Here is a 17,025-nt window from a genome sequence, read left to right as displayed (position 1 = left end):
CCTGTGTGAGAATTTTGAACCATTAACATGTCATGTCTTCCATAGGGTATAGGGGGTATATGGATTTCAACTGGAATTGCCCAATATTTACACGCGAACCAGGCTAGGATGTTGAAGAAGAAAAAATCAAGAATCAAAGTAAAATATAAATTTTGTTATCAATATTAAAAACAAAGGGAAATAAGTAGTAGGCCCTAATAATAATATTTGTTAATAAATGTCCATCAAAAACCTTACGCAGACTTCTACAAGAACTCATAATAACGTCACAACTAGCAGAAATATCAGTTTGTTGACCCTTGTGACATCTCATAAAATAAGTGTCATCAATGACAATGCCAGCCACATTGTCATCTTCCTTCATACATTCATATAGAAATCCCTGGATAGAAACCTTACAATAACAGCAGACTTATTATGTGTGAGCAGCATGCACAGTACCCAGAACCAGAACCAGACATTGGTTTTTATCCATCCTCCCACATCCACCTGTTGAGTCCTTACATCAGGTCCCTCACCCCTCCTCACACAAAACACATGTCAATTTATAATTGAAAATGCCATATTTATAATCAAATAAAAATCATCACTACCTGTCCCCTTGTGGGTGCATAAACTTATTTTATTTATAGCATCACTTTGTATCACTTTGTTTGTCATCCCACCAAGTAAGTGTATTATTTTATCAAATGGCCAATCAATCAAATAAACACAATTGAGCCAATCCAACCATCATAACATCTCATTTCCTCTCTTGAATGCTTCAATCATCTTCTCTGAGGCAGATTCTTTCTAAGAAATATTTACCAATAACTGCGCATATTACGTCTTTGTTGCCATGGTGAATATGCATTTCCTATCACCATAGTTCCACTATAATCCCTGTTACACACAAAATACAGTTAAAATTTCACAAACCCTGAAATTCAATCTCTTTGAATGTTAAATTATAGTGGTCACTGAATTTAGAACAACACAACAGATATTGGTAATCAGTGCTGTATTTCTTGAATAGTTTTTTTTAAATCTCGATGACATCGCAAAATTTGCTGCTCAGGTTGAAGAGACAAACAATGAAAATAAACAACTCGGTTCTTAGCAAATCTTTGTTTAAAGTAAAACACACATCTGTTGCTCTTGATTTCTAAATTAATGCTCTGCATGCTAGCCATGCGCTTCAACAGAAAAAAGTTCAAGTTTTGAAATATTTTCTCAAAATATCAAGAGCTATCTTAAGAACTACTGAACCAATACTAGGCTTGTTTGTACTCATTTTAATGCATTTTTCATGCTGATTCCAAATATGGTCATGAAAATTTACATTTCTGAAATGTTTGAATTTTAAAATTTTTATTGAAACATGTCGTCTGCAGTCGACACCTGCGTGAAGAGAGTTAATAGCTTGTTGAAAATACAAAACACTTCAGGGTCTTATTTAATTTGACTCCACACACGCAATTTTAACATAAGTTAACATCTAATTATGGTACCCAGTTACTCCACCCAAAAATGTAATTTTTAGCATTAGTAAACATGAAATTATGTTTATTATTTCCTTGGAATTTTGATTCTAGGTATATTACTCCACCCAGATATATGCCAATTTTAGCATTAACAAACATCCAATTAAGTTTAAATTTAACCTACAATGATAAATTTTAAGTACTTTCTTGGAATTTGATTGTAATTATGCAAAAGTGACTTTGATACTTTCTGACAAAACAGCAACTCCAAAAAACACTTTAAGTACAGCAAAACTTTCAGATTTACATTACATGCACTTGTGGATTGTATTAAAAATATCAAACACTCAACATGAAATTAATCAATCTGTTCCAATGGTTTTATTTCCATGAATGTATTCATATTTCCTATGCTAAATTTAGAATGTTAAATCTAATTTTGAAACATGAATCAATTCAAATCTTTGCCTAGATGTTATTAAAGCAAAAATTGTCAATTTTGAAAGTTTAGTGCATGCTTTAGGATAAAACTCCCCACCTGCTAATATGCAATGGATATTATCATGGTTATAGATTTAAATGTAAAAAGGGTTTTATTACCCAAAATCTATTGGGTTAAGTAATGTATCTGTCATATGCAACCAAAGACAGTAAAAGAACTTATAAACTAATGTTATGCATATTTGTACCCACAAATTTAAGCCATATTTCTTTAAACCCTACCATTTTGTAAGTGCTATCCCAATAAAAAAAACCCTCATTCTATGCTTCTTGGATGAGAATATCTTAGCGGATCAGGATCAAAATAGATTAAAAATCTCCAGCTGCCTCATTAGCTCAGTTGGTAGAGCATTGGACAGGTTTCCTGGATGATCAGTGTAGTATTTTTCATTACACTGACCAGCATGCCAGTGTAATTTCTTTCCACACAACTATCATTCATGTTGTGTAGAGAGAATCCAATCATTATTATGTTTGTACTGGTTTGAATCTTCAAGTCAATAAAAAAGATTGACAAGATGGCGATGAAAAGTTCAGACTTTTTTTCACAATTTGTTGTATATAAGATCATTCAACTGCAGTCACTCCACAATAACATTTACTTCCACATAAGTACTTATTCAGCTCAGTATCAAGTAAATGTCAAATGAAACATGCATTTTGTGCTGCACTTTTACTTCATGAAGTAAGAATCTACAAAGGTTAAAGTTATGACATTTTCCATACTGAATTGGCAACAACACTTTTAAGACAATATTGGCAAAGATTGAATCAACAAACACACCTGTTGATGAATATTCAAGATCAATATGAGAGCATTGGTAATCACATTGTACAATGCTATCTACTGTAGATAGCAGAGGATGCATATAAACATAAAACCTCTCTACATAATATTCAGCTTCACTGAAAACAAAAACTCGTATTATGTAAGCTGAACTAAGCTTTTGTTTAGTAGGACCACTAGTTTCCCCTGGTAAACTAGTTTTTAATGTCGGACTAAACGTCCATCTAGTATGCTTGGCTAGTACAGCATGCAGTGAGGGAAATTGTTAGTACGGACATGCCGAACTATGCCAAATGATGGTACTTTACTAATAAGTGAAAATTAGTTCCACCGCAAAAGTTGGTCCAACTAACTTTTCTGGCTTTACGAATTGGTAGAACGAATCATGGTTGTGGGCCGTACCAAGGGTTGTACTAAAGTTGAATTTACCGCCCTTTTGATCACATGGCATGACTCTTATGATAAATTAAGCTAGTAGAGCTAGTCTCTACTAGCTTATAGACGACATTTCACACATGCAGCTGTAGACATAGCACATCTAGCGTCTTGAGATGGACATTTTAGCCCGATTCTAGCCCGTTAGAAATGGTGAGAAGAAATGGAAAGGTATGTTTTATTGACATTTTTCCCAAGCTTGTTTTTGAATAACTTACAAACCGTTAGAATTTGAAATGAGATTGTAAATCGGAACACAAATGTCATGATCATGGACCGTGGGTTTGTGCATGCATGGTTGAGGCTGCCATGACTGCCGAATTCGTGGAAACCTTCATCATGCCGTGTGTAGTAGAAAACAGGGCTCAAAAAACGGGGCCCAATCTGTTTTTCAAATTCTAACCATGCTAAAACGGTTTGTAAGTTATTAAAAATACAAGGTTGGGAAAAAAGGTCAATAAAACGTAAGTTTCATATCTTCGACCACTTCTACGGGCTAGAATTGGGCTAGTTCCTGACTAGTTCAGTTAGCTGAACTAGTCGAACATTAGTACAGAATGCCCTATTAAAAAAAATAGTCGTATTTGACATCGTTTTTTGATAGTAGAGCCCATTAGTAGAACACCCCAATATATTAGTAGAGTCCCTAGTAAGCTCTAGTAGGTCTAGTTGAACTAATTTATTATATTAGTAGGTCAAGGTTGAACTAGTATTTTGATAGTTAAGTCCCTAGTGTATCCTGACCTACTAACATATAGTTTAGTCCAGTCCAGCCGTATTAGTTACAGGTTAGTCGTACTTGACATTGTTTTAACTAACTTTTCCTTAGTTAGTCACCCCAAGTTTCGTTTTCAGTGTTAGTACCACTTTTATTACACTTTATAAAGACAGTATTGGCAATAATTGAATCAACAAACACATCTGTTAATGAATATTCAAGATCAGTACAAGAGCATTGGTAATCATCTTGTACAATGCTATCTACAGTAGATAGCAGAGGATGCATATAAACAGAAATTCTCTGTCAATAATATTCAGCTTAGTATCACTTTTATTACACTTTTAAGACAATATTGGCAAAGATCGAATCAACAAACACATCTGTTGATGAATATTCAAGATCAGTACAAGAGCACTAATAATCACCTTGCACAATGCTATCTACTGTAGATAGCATAGGTTGCATAAACACAAAACCTCTGTATATAATATTATGTGTTGTACCTTATGTATATATCCTGGTTGTCGTTATAACATAGAATCCATTTGCATTATGTTTATATTGGGTGAGAAATGATTTGTTTTGCATGTCTTGAAATTACTTTTGGTGAAATTTTTTCGCTGCATGTGATGTGGCCTGTTATCTACTCCATGTATTCATTCAGTGACTGTGCACCAAGCATACTGTAACTAAGTCTTCCAGTTCTTTGGTGACATTGAAAGGGTAACTAACACAGGGGTCAAATGCTGCATGCGAATGTCAAAGAACTCAGTAACTAAAATAAAATGCCCCTTTTCTTATCTGACAATGATGACTGAAAAATATTGATTTATAACCCAATTAGGCAATTCTATCATTATATAACCTTTGCATGCCTCACCTATAAGATTTATATACTGAAGATGCTCATTTGCCTTTAATTCTCTTCACGTGGGTGTCGACTGCAGATGACAAGTTAAAAAAAAATTCTAATTCAAACATTTGAAAAATGTTCATGACCATATTTGGAATCAGCATGAAAAATGCATTAAAATGAGTACAAACAAGCCTAGTGTAATATTGGTTCAGTGGTTTTTGAGATAGCTCTTGATATTTTGAGAAAATATCTCAAAACTTGGGACAGACGGCTAGCACGCAAAGCATTAATACTATAACACCCACATCTTCCATTTACTGTTGACATCAGAAGTAAGCTATACTTGAAAGAGCCAAGTAATCCTCATGTAAGAACATATCAACAAGACTAGTTGTATACAAAGTTTACAAACAGGGCTTAGCAGAGATTTACTGACTTCAACACAAGCTACTGGAAATTGCTTCTTATTAATAACATGGAGGTATTGATATGCCAACAACAATGGAAACAATATGATAAACATTTAAATATTATACCTTTTATTTGTGACGTGTCATGTCAAAAGGAGACACTTTTGGGCAGGATTGTAAATGGAGAAATAGCCAAAAATCTGCCCGGGTGATTTTTCCACAATTTGGGTTTGTTGTGAATCTGTGATGTTATTAATGTTAAAACTATTGTCTGAAAGTTTCAGACCGGAATATAACTGGCATCTTGTATTTTTTTAGACATTTTTCTAGGTAATTCCTACTCTCAACATTGTCAATAATATTTTTAAAGGCCGATATCTCAATTTCCAATTTTATGACACTATAACTTACGACCTCAATATCTTCAATATATTCAATAGCTTAGGATTGTCCGATTTTATTAGGGAAAACGGCTAGTGAAAATCTATTTAAGATATGCAAAAACCTCAAAATTGATAACCTGCCCAAAAGTGTCTCCTTTTGACATGACACGTCACATTTGCTCTCTCCATAACAACAGTGTGCAAATTAAAAACAAATATCCACATAGTCCCACAGACTACAGTGTTCCTATAATTTTGTAGTCCATCAAGAATTTTGGCATTCAACTTTTAAACAACAAAAAATGAGCAAAGATAGCAACAGAAAAATAATGATAATAACAAAATAATGAAACAAATGACAAATTTCATTGAGAGTGATAAAGCAGACTTGAGTGATAATATAAATGATTGATGGTGGTCCAGTATGAAATAAACCACACTTTATTTTGCAGGCTGCATGTAACTATATTTCTTGTAAATCATCACAAATTATTCCCTAATTGACACATCTTGATGGCAAATCACATTTCCTATTTTCTAGCTCAGATTTATTTGTCACCATCATAATCTACCTATCAGATAATCCATCACATCCCATCTTCAGTGGACATAACAGCTGATAAGACTTAATAATCACCTTTTTGCCTCCCTATTTGATGAGGTGTTTAGCTCTAAGAGGTCAGAATCTGGGGCAAGGGCAGTACAGTCAATGAAATGACATCATGACTCTAATGGTATTTGACACTGTCTAGCTAAGGCCTCTTCTAGGTCTGGGGACAATGATGACATAACATGCCTCAGGGTTTTCATGACATGTTCAAATATTTTCCCATTGAATGAATTCCTTACACTGGTAAGAGTGAAGTGAATCTTTATAATTGAAAATGCTATTGCACAATAAATGTCCACGTGACGTTCTTTACGATAATCTTTGTAACGTTTTAAGGGTTTAGATGATCAGTGATCTTTCATTGGTCTCATCACATACAGAGCTGCAAGTTTAATACCATGTTAAACAATGTTACTAGAAAAATTGATATGTAAATCCCACCAAAAAGAAGTGTCTTCTTCATAAAATGGTCTCATACATCATCAATTAATTCATGTTTACAGTCCTTTAATCTTGTATCATGAATAACACTATGACTTGACGTCATAATTTTTATATTAATATGTCCATACTAGTGTCAATGACGTTAAAGTAGCTCTTAATTAAGTCCTTGTAATTAAATTCATTAGTCCAGAGTTAGTTAGCATCTTGATTGTGAATCTACAGGTTAATGTACTACATGTCAATACACAGGAAAGGGCAAGGTCATACAGTGTTTTCTTCATGGCATTGAATTTCTGTGCATAAACAAGTTAAGTGGCTTCTTAAGAGGGCTTGCATTTATAAGCAACATCCTCTTAGCTTATTTTGGGTCAAATCTTAAAAACAAAGAAATTAAACAAGCAGCTAAATAAGCTATCTTCAGTAGGTAGTTAAGACAAAATCACCAAAAATCAGCAGTTAAAAGAAAAGCTATATTCATCAAATATCAGAGAAACAATAAGCAAAGGCATAATTATTTCAAGTCAACTGTCTTCCATCATAGCAAGACACAATTAACCCAAACCACCTCCTACACCCAGCTTAAATTAGCTAGCTAGATAGCAAAGACATAATATGTTAAAAATGGCTATCTTCAGTAGATAGCAAAGATGTAATCAACCCAAATCAGCTATCTTCAGTAGATAGCAAAGATACAATAAACTCAAATCCAAATCAGCTATCTTCAGTAGATAACAAGATGGAATCAACTCAATTTAAATCAGCTATCTTCAGTAGATAGCAAATAACAGTATAAATTCAAATCAGCTATCTTCAGTAGATAGCAAAATATAGTATAAATTTAAATCAGCTATCTTTAGTAGATAGCAAAAAACAGTATAAATTCAAATCAGCTATCTTCAGTAGATAGCAAATAACAGTATAAATTCAAATCAGCTATCTTCAGTAGATAGCAGCTCGCATCAGCTTGCACATACACAATTATTTCAGATTGTCTTCAGTAGATAGCAAAGACAGAATCATTTGATTCTCATTACAAAAACACTGCTCTTATAAAGTCATGGGAAACACAGTTGTGAAACATATGCAAGTCCCGGTGCAAGTCATTCGAAATGTCCCTGTGAGTGAAATATATGGTAATGTAGGCTACATCAGGCAGTAGTCACAGCATTTAATTTACAAATTACAATTTTGCACACATTTTCTGTTTATAACCTGTTGGCAGAAAATTAAAATGAAGGCAACCTATCAAAATCAACAGTTGCAAAGTTTAGTACAAATGCAAACAAAAATGTGAAATATTTCTCAAATCAAAATTACTATTATCACATACAATCTTACAAACTGCAACAGAGTATAGGTCAACAAAGCAAATATAGTGCTGACCCTCCATATTTATGGCCATCAACATTTAAAATCTTTACATCAAAGCTCTAGAGGTCTTTTAAGAAGTGGCCATTTTAGTATACAACACTGCGCTGTCAGAGACCCATGAAGCCATGAGCATATTGATAATAAGTGCTATCAAAACAGACGGTTTCCTCTAGTATTATTGAACTTTACATTGCGCTATTCTAGTTGAAATTCATACACCCCCTGTGGAAGACATGACTTTAATCTCTTACACAAGGAGTGTAGATTTCAAATGGAGCCACCCATTCAGGTAGCCTCATTTGAAATTAACACTTCCTGTGTGGAAGATTAAGGTCATGTCTTCCATAATGGATGCATACATTTCAACAGGAATAGTCTATTGCTAGGGTCAAGGAGCGCACTTACCGTTTTTAAAATTGCACATTTATAAAGGGCAAGGGTTATTATGTTCGCTGCATGGCCAAACGGGTAAAGAATTATAAACTATGAATACTGACAGCATTTTTTTTTTCATATTTGCCTTAGTATTAAAAGTACTTCAGGTGAGGTTTATGGTGAAGGTTAAGATTAGGGTTATGGTTGTGCAATTGTAATGTGCAAAATAACCTGCTTTGAAATTCTTCATGGTCGTTTCATATTGGTCACTTCTGTAAACCTTGGATAAAAGGTCACAATAGTCTATAGGATCATCAGTCCAAAAACCCAATAAGAGTTGTTATAAATCCTAATTTTGACCCTAACCCAAACCCTAACTTGTACCTAAGCCCTAATCCTAAACCTAACCCTAAGGGTAAACATAACTCTAACCTAACCCTATCCCTAATACTCAACCCTAAGCCTAACTCTAACCTTAATCCTAATCCTAATCTAAAATGACCCAAACCCCAACTTTAACCCTTTTCTGAGTAATGACCCTTCAGACAAATGGCCTTTTTCCAGATATAAATCTTAAGAAACTACAGTTCACATTGACTGCTTTCTTGACTGCTCTATAGTATCTAATACTGACAGGTTGGCCCGAATCTACACAGGTAAATTAGGCTATTCCAATTAAAATCCAAATTTTTTTTTTTAATCCACACTACCCCTACAACAGATTTTGGAAATATGTTCCACAGAGACAATTTAAATTTCAAATGGAATGAACCCATTAGGCAGGTCCATTTGAATTTAATACACCCTTTGAGAAAGACAAAATTGCTGAGAAAAATGGCAATCTTGGCAAGCACTTTAAAAAGTTTTCTTTCGACATCGATAAAATTTGATTGTGTTTTTTTTTTTCTCAAGTAATTTTTATATTATGTATATTATGTATATATCATGGCTAGATTTTTTTTTAAGTGTGTGAGTAGAATATGAATCCTTTTTTTTCTTGTTTGTCTTTTTGTATGTTTTGTATGAGTGTGAGTGTTCGTTGTCTTCGTCCATAGTCTTTGTCTCGTCTGTCTCTCTTTGTACCTGTTGCTCAAAAAGAATATTTTGATTATGTAATTATTGTTCATGATCGTTGGGAACTGATGGCTCATTATGTATGTCTTTTCTCCTCCATCAGTTCCAAGCACAGGGAATAAAAAAAAAAAAAAAAAATAAAAAAAGAAAAAAAAAGATTCAACCTGAATCTTCCACTTAGGGAGGGTGAGTTTCAAATGCATGGATCTGCTTATGTTTTCATCATTCCATTTAAAATTCATACTCCCCCTGTGGAAGATATTTGCAAAATCTTCCACAGGGTAATGTTGATTTTAAATGGAATAGCAAAATACCAAGCTATTTTCCAACAGATGGAATTTAATACTGCCATATATCATCACTTATTATATAGTTGTTTGTAATATTTTCATCACATCTATCTGCCATGCATTTTACCTTTACATCATAATAATTTCACTTAAAGGAACGGAATATGCTGTATTGATTTCCATGTAATTTAGTTTGTCTCACAATATCGTATTCAGTTTACCACTGGAACGCTGCAATATTGCTTCAATGGCTAAACATAATACTAGCTTAGTGGAAATAATTCAATTTTATCCTGTCTATGATTTCATTACCGAAATGAATTTTCCTTATTAATTGGATATGACATGGGGATATTTTGCCTCTGAATTGAAACCAATTTACTGGTTACAGTATCCACCATCCCAGGTGATAAAATGGTATCAGTTAAAAACTAAACACAAAGTCCTAAACTTGTCACCAGATCTTGATGGTTCTGCTCATTTCAAGATTAGGCATTTTTTTGGCCAAAATTGATTGATTTTGAGTTGAAAGCTTATGAAGAAAATCAAAACATTTTCAAAATATATAGAATTGCAGATTCATGTATACGTAGTGGTAATAAAATGAAAGTAAATTAAATTAAACTTCAACACTACTTGTTTATTTTCACTTAGCGGGAGCGTTTTCAAGGAACTTCCTCGTCATCAGCCGATGTTGTTGGCTCTGATGTATTTCTTGGTCTTTAGCCGTTTCCAAGAAATACATCAGAGCCAACAACATCGGCTGATGACGAGGAAGTTCCTCAAAGCGCCTCCCGTAAGTGAAAATAAACAAGTAGTGTTGAAGTTTAATTTATTTATTTTCATTCAAAATATGTTTGCAAATTTATAATTTGCAATATATTTTGAAAATGTTTTGAAAAATTAAATTTTTGCCAGATTTGTGAAGCTTTCGGTGATATTATAGGGCCATCTTAGCCTTAATTTTTTTTAACAACAAAATCTCAACTGACCAACCCTGCTTGAAAAGTCTGTAAAACAGGGTTGTTTTTTTGTTGCCTTAACATACTTTATTTTAATTTTATTTTTTTCTGAATGTCACTCAAATAGTTCCAATCCAATCCCTTTGAAAAACTATTTCAAACCAAATGAATTTAAGGCAAGGCATACCATAAACAGTTTTTAGAGAACCTTTTGCCCTTAAAAACTTGAAGAGGCTTCTTCTTCCACAAAGAAAATGAATGTACATACTTCACACATTTTCTAGCTGAACCAGTATATTTGTCAATCTATCATTTCCCATGACATTTTCCTGATGAGGAACCTGCTATGTTAAACTGTGATAATAAATGGTATAGCACAGACAACATTAATCAATATTTATACCTCATATCAGTCAGTCATTGCAACATAAAATAAATTGTAAGATTGCAAACAGAATGACAGAGGACTGGACAAACGTAAATCTATAACATTACAACTTCACAAGAGTGTTCATGTGAACTATGTCATTTTCAGAATATGCACACAAATCTCGTCAAACCATAACACAAAGTAAGCTTACAGAATTTCCATAGTACAGCCTTAGCGAGGTAATACCAAGAAAGCCAAGCAAAGTAAATTTCAGTTTCACATCACATTTTTTCAGTAAAGTGATGCAACTATTTCATTATTTATTAATTATTCATAGTTAGCTGTAAAGATATCCCTTTAAAAGTTTAATATTTGGGCCTATTCAAAAAAATTACTAAAAAACAGTTTGGGCAACATATTTCATGTAGGTCTGTGATAGGAAACTGGAAAATTAGCTTCTTCACATAGGCCCACACAGAATCTGTCCTCTGATGATTTTTTTATCTGATAACATGGATAATGTAACAACACAAATTATAATTCACATTTGTCCAATTAAAAGAAATGTATAATTACTTGGGGAGAATTCAAGTTCAGGCTATGACATCAATCAAATAGCACTGACAGTTGTGTCAACATATGTGATGATACGGGCATGGCTGGGGTCCTGATGACGGAACATCCCTACATGAAAAATAGTATGCAAAATAACCTCCCTCTTCCAATCTAATGCTCCACAGAGATGCTCAACTGATGCTCAATATGGTTTCTCTCACAGAATGTAAGAGTAGAGGTATTGGCTATCACAATATTAAGTTATACAGGTCAACAAAATCTCCAAAGAGATATTCCCATTTTACCAACTACATTCAATTTGCATAATATTTGTTTCAATAGGCATGTTCACACAGAGGGCTTTTTGCTTCAGCCAACACGGTTCTCAAGCAAAAACCATGTGAACTGTCTACAGGATTTCAATCCCTAAATCCCTTAAATTTCTTGGGGATAAATTCCCAATTTCCCTGGGTGATCCGCGATAATGGTCCTTGAGTGCTACCGCCATGTGAACGATGATTCTCAAATGCTGCGCTTAACCTTAGTTTAATACAGCTCAATTCAACGTGCCACTAGATGAGTTATAACAATCTTCGGTTTGTAATTCCACAGCTGACGTCACCAAGCATTACAAAATTTGAGGATGCCACTATGCCAGGCTTCAATTGAGTTGTGTGGACTCAGCACACCGATCCTCCTCGAGAATTCTTTAACCACCTAACATGTCTAATATTCCATCAATACTGACCACCCAGGTGTAATCTTGTTTGAATCTGTAGTTGGATACTGTGAATACTAGTGTTATGTCTATCCTTTGATGATGCAAGATAAGTTGAGTATCATCTGTACTTATTCTTGCACTATAGGATTCTCATCTCACGACTGATTTGAATTCTCTTAAGGAGATGCAAGTTACCGTTTGAAAAGAAGCACAGAGACCTGCACTCTAAAAATATAACAAAACCTTTTAATGTATGTATAAATTTAACAATGGCAATAGCATTATGTACATGTACCAAACCAAAAATGAAATCATTTAAAACGAGTAGGGGTGTTCTGATATTGATACCACTTTTTTAATGCTTGACCTCTTCATTCCTCCAAATTGCATTCATTTTCTCTGAATTAGTACTTCTCCTGACATGGCATGGAATGCAAATTATATGAAAAATTACAATGCAATTGATACTGATATATCTAACTTTGCTGTACCTAAATCCTTTAAACGTCATCATATCACTATATCACACAGTAAATTCCTGAACTTCACTGTCAATTATTTACTATGACACTTCTTTAATGAGATCCCCTTGATACATCCTTCTAAAAACTGTCATTATTAATAATTCCATAACATCACACAACACTCTTTTTATCAAATGAATTTCTAGTCTACCATTAAAAGTAGAGAGGCAGCCATTCTCTCTCTCTCGAGTCAAGACAACTAGAAGTTGTGTTGTAAAATCTTACGCCTTGTGATGTCACAAGAGAATGGCCCAACAGGAGTACAAACACTTACGACTGATTTTCTAAAGATGGTGCCTTGAAAGAAAAGGACTCCGGAGACATTATCTTTTACTACTTAGAAAGACACTCACAACATCTGGAGATGTGTTGATAATACTATAGTTGAATAGTGAACAGGAATATCTCTGTGACCCCACATCTTGGTTCAAGTAGTGAAGCTGTTGCCAAGCACAGAAATGGTAATTTTCACCAAGGTATTGCAGAATTCACCGTCAAAATGTGTTGGCATTACTGTGCTGATGCAAAGAGAGTGACTGAATAGAGAACTAAAGCCCGATCCTGACTCCACTTCGCATCGCGCTGCGATGTGGAGTCGGGATCGGGCTTAAGAGTTCCTTCTTTCCTTCCTTCCTTCTTACCTTCTTTCCTTCCTTCTTTCCTTCTTTCTTTCTTTCTTTCTTATTATTATTTTTTTTTTATACAAGTGAAAATGAACTAATTTTTGGTACATATTTCTAGGAAAGATTTAAATAACTAAACACAATGACAAAAAAAAGATTTAAATAACTTCTTGCTTATCATTTCTGCTTAAAACAATTTGAATTTGCGTTTCAAACAATATCATGTTATATTAGTTAATACAAAAAAAATCACTTGAGGGATATTTGTACTGATTTCAACAATATTAAGTCAGGATGTTAAAGTAGGTTGAGTTAGTATGTAAATACAACATCTACAATTCAGAGGAGCAAAATTACTGAATGCATACTTGATGTAACAGGTGTATGCATAGTCTAAATAAAATTGATTAAGTTGAGCAAACTTTAAAAGCTGTATCATTTCCGGTGTATATGCACGAAGCAATGAGATTCCTTTTTTAATCAGCCATTGGAGTTAGATCATGTTACAAATACAACAGACATCTCTCTCCCATTATTTACCTATCACACTCCGTACCTCTCATGTCACATGGCAACATGCATATAACAGGTAGCCACATATATACCACAACTTTCATGGACAAAAACTTTTGTATGCTTTTCACATTTAAACATTGAAATGTGATCTATTCTACACTCAATTATGTGGTCTATTCTATCCTTCAATACAACATGTCACAAAGCCCATCTCTGAAAATAAGGCAACAAATATACAGAGCACAGTTATTAGTTTCACTCTCAGTCTATTCAATTGTCATAGGTAACACATTTCTCCCTATGGAATCACATTATCTACTGCCAACCATCCTATTCCTGGGAAAGATTTAAGTAACTAAACACAATGACAAAAAAAATTTAAATAACTGCTTGCTTATCATTTCTGCTTAAAACAATTTGATTTTGTGTTTCAAACAATATCATGTTATATTAGTTAATACAAAAAAAATTCACTTGAGGGATATTTTTACTGAATTCAACAATATTAAGTCAGGATGTTAAAATTAGGTTGAGTTTCGAGTATGTAAATACAACATCTACAATTCAGAGGAGCAAAATTACTGAATGCATACTTGATGTAACAGGTATATGCATAGTCTAAATAAAATTGATTAAGTTGAGCAAACTTTAAAAGCTGTATCATTTCCGTGTATATGCACGAAGCAATGAGATTCCTTTTTAATCAGCCATTGGAGTTAGATCATGTTACAAATACAACAGACATCTCTCTCCCATTATTTACCTATCACACTCCGTACCTCTCATGTCACATGGCAACATGCATATAACAGGTAGCCACATATATACCACAACTTTCATGGACAAAAACTTTTGTATGCTTTTCACATTTAAACATTGAAATGTGATCTATTCTACACTCAATTATGTGGTCTATTCTATCCTTCAATACAACATGTCACAAAGCCCATCTCTGAAAATAAGGCAACAAATATACAGAGCACAGTTATTAGTTTCACTCTCAGTTTATTCAATTGTCATAGGTAACACATTTCTCCCTATGGAATCACATTATCTACTGCCAACCATCCTATAAAGACAAGAAAATGCAACATCATCTTTATTATAAGAAATTTAATGCTTTTGGCACTCAAAATTTGCAATGTGACCTATATTGCATTATAGCAAATTCTCTGTAAGCAAACATAGAAATGTCAAACCACAATATTGTGCCACATTTCAATGCTTTCTGCCCTGTTTAAGTAAGCCTGTCTGAATTTCAGTAAGGCAAGAAAAATATATCTCATGTCAACATTATGTATGCAGACAAAAATGATAAATTAAATAAAAAGCAACATATTCATCTTACAAAAATAACACTTTTATATTCTAAATGTAGCGTTTTATTAAGTTTGAGGATCGATTTCTCCATTCGGTAGCACAGATTTATGACAGACAGCCTGTGCCTACAGATTATGTATGTTTGCTATGGGGGAGCTGTACAAATCAAGTTAGGTAACTAACCCAAATATTTGCCTACTTATTTTACCAGTGGTGTGTAGACAGGCTGCCACCACTGTCGCTAGTGCCACAGTTTGGCCAAATCATTTTCCATCACTCCCCTCCTCCAATGTGTACATACATTGCTTGCTATATCATGAACCAGAATTGACTGCCAATCACATGTTATGATATCACATCATTCAATTTGTAGTAAACATTGGTGTGTTTATTTAGGAATTTGTGATACAAGAGGAACCAAGAGTCGCCAAAAATGCTGGTCATCTTGCTGCTGTCAGGCAACATGCGTGGGCAATAACAGTTTTAGCAGCACTGACATTAGCAGGCATATAAACTATAATAGGACCACACTTGAATCTACAATAATGCACTTGGCATAGAAGCCTATATCTATAATACACTGTGGGGCAGTGAGAAATAAAAGCTATTTTAAGATGGTTGAAGTAAATGAAAATGTCATTAAATGAGCCAAACGATCAAAGTACCCAGCAAACACAAAACATTTTACAGGAAACATTTAAATGTCTGCTTATACAAAGGGTATAAAACGATTCATATAAAATGATTTGAAACAGTTTTGAAAACTTGATGCAAAACATTGTAACATAAAAAGTTATCCAGTGTTGGTTATTCCTTCATGTAATTTTACACGAGGTTAGGGTTAGGGTTAAGGTTAGGGTTAGTTTAGGGTTAGGATTAGGGTTAGGATTAGGGTTAGGATTAGGGTTAGGATTAGGATTAGGATTAGGGTTAGGATTAGGGTTAGAGTTAGGATTAGATTACACGAAATAATTACATGAAGGATCGACCCAAGTGTTGACAAAATATTTTTCAAAATATATTTGCCAAAAATATTTTACAATAACATTTTGAAAACATTTGCCCAAGATATGATTTGTTTAAATGGTAAGAACAAAGACATGGTAAATTGTGGTAACCACAACCGGAAGCATGGTGAATTGTTATACACATTTTTGTTTCTCATATCAAACCTACAGGAGCAATCAATAAAACTCACAATTTAGTAACATATTATTTTAATGGTAGGCCTCAATGTAAGATAGAAATCGGAACCATGAAAAAATCAGTCCACACCCCTTTAATGTCATCTTAACACTGAAGTAAAGCATATTATGACAAATCCAAATAAAAACACCACACATGGTGTAAGTCCAAGCCTGTGAAACATAAAATAATACTATTCTGCAGAATAGAATTTGACAATTCCGGTCAGGCCCCAACATAAGAAGTAATTATGTCGATAAACCCACTATCTTATCAGTTTTTACCACTGTGACATACACTCACAAGATCTGTCAATATGGTTGCTTAGAAACACTTAATTAAGCTTCTTGTTGAAAAAATAATTAGCTGGTTTCTTAAAGATTTAAATACCTAATGTACTGATTAGATATTTCCACATGGGATTATAATGCCTATCTGCCTCCTTCAAAATATAATTGGTGTGCAATTATCTAGAATTAGATTGGCAAGATGATAAATGACTACAGCCACTGGTGACATATGCTCTATG

At 33.8% G+C, this 17,025-nt stretch overlaps 1 protein-coding gene across 1 annotated transcript in view; it reads right to left on the bottom strand.

Annotated features, from left to right (window-relative positions):
* Positions 1-17,025, bottom strand: part of LOC140148649 (calcium/calmodulin-dependent protein kinase type 1-like) — a 285,030-nt gene that overhangs the window by 44,057 nt on the left and 223,948 nt on the right.

Source organism: Amphiura filiformis, chromosome 3 (assembly GCF_039555335.1).
Source record: "Amphiura filiformis chromosome 3, Afil_fr2py, whole genome shotgun sequence".
NCBI lineage: Eukaryota > Metazoa > Echinodermata > Ophiuroidea > Amphilepidida > Amphiuridae > Amphiura > Amphiura filiformis.
This window is presented reverse-complemented; position numbering and strand designations above follow the sequence as displayed.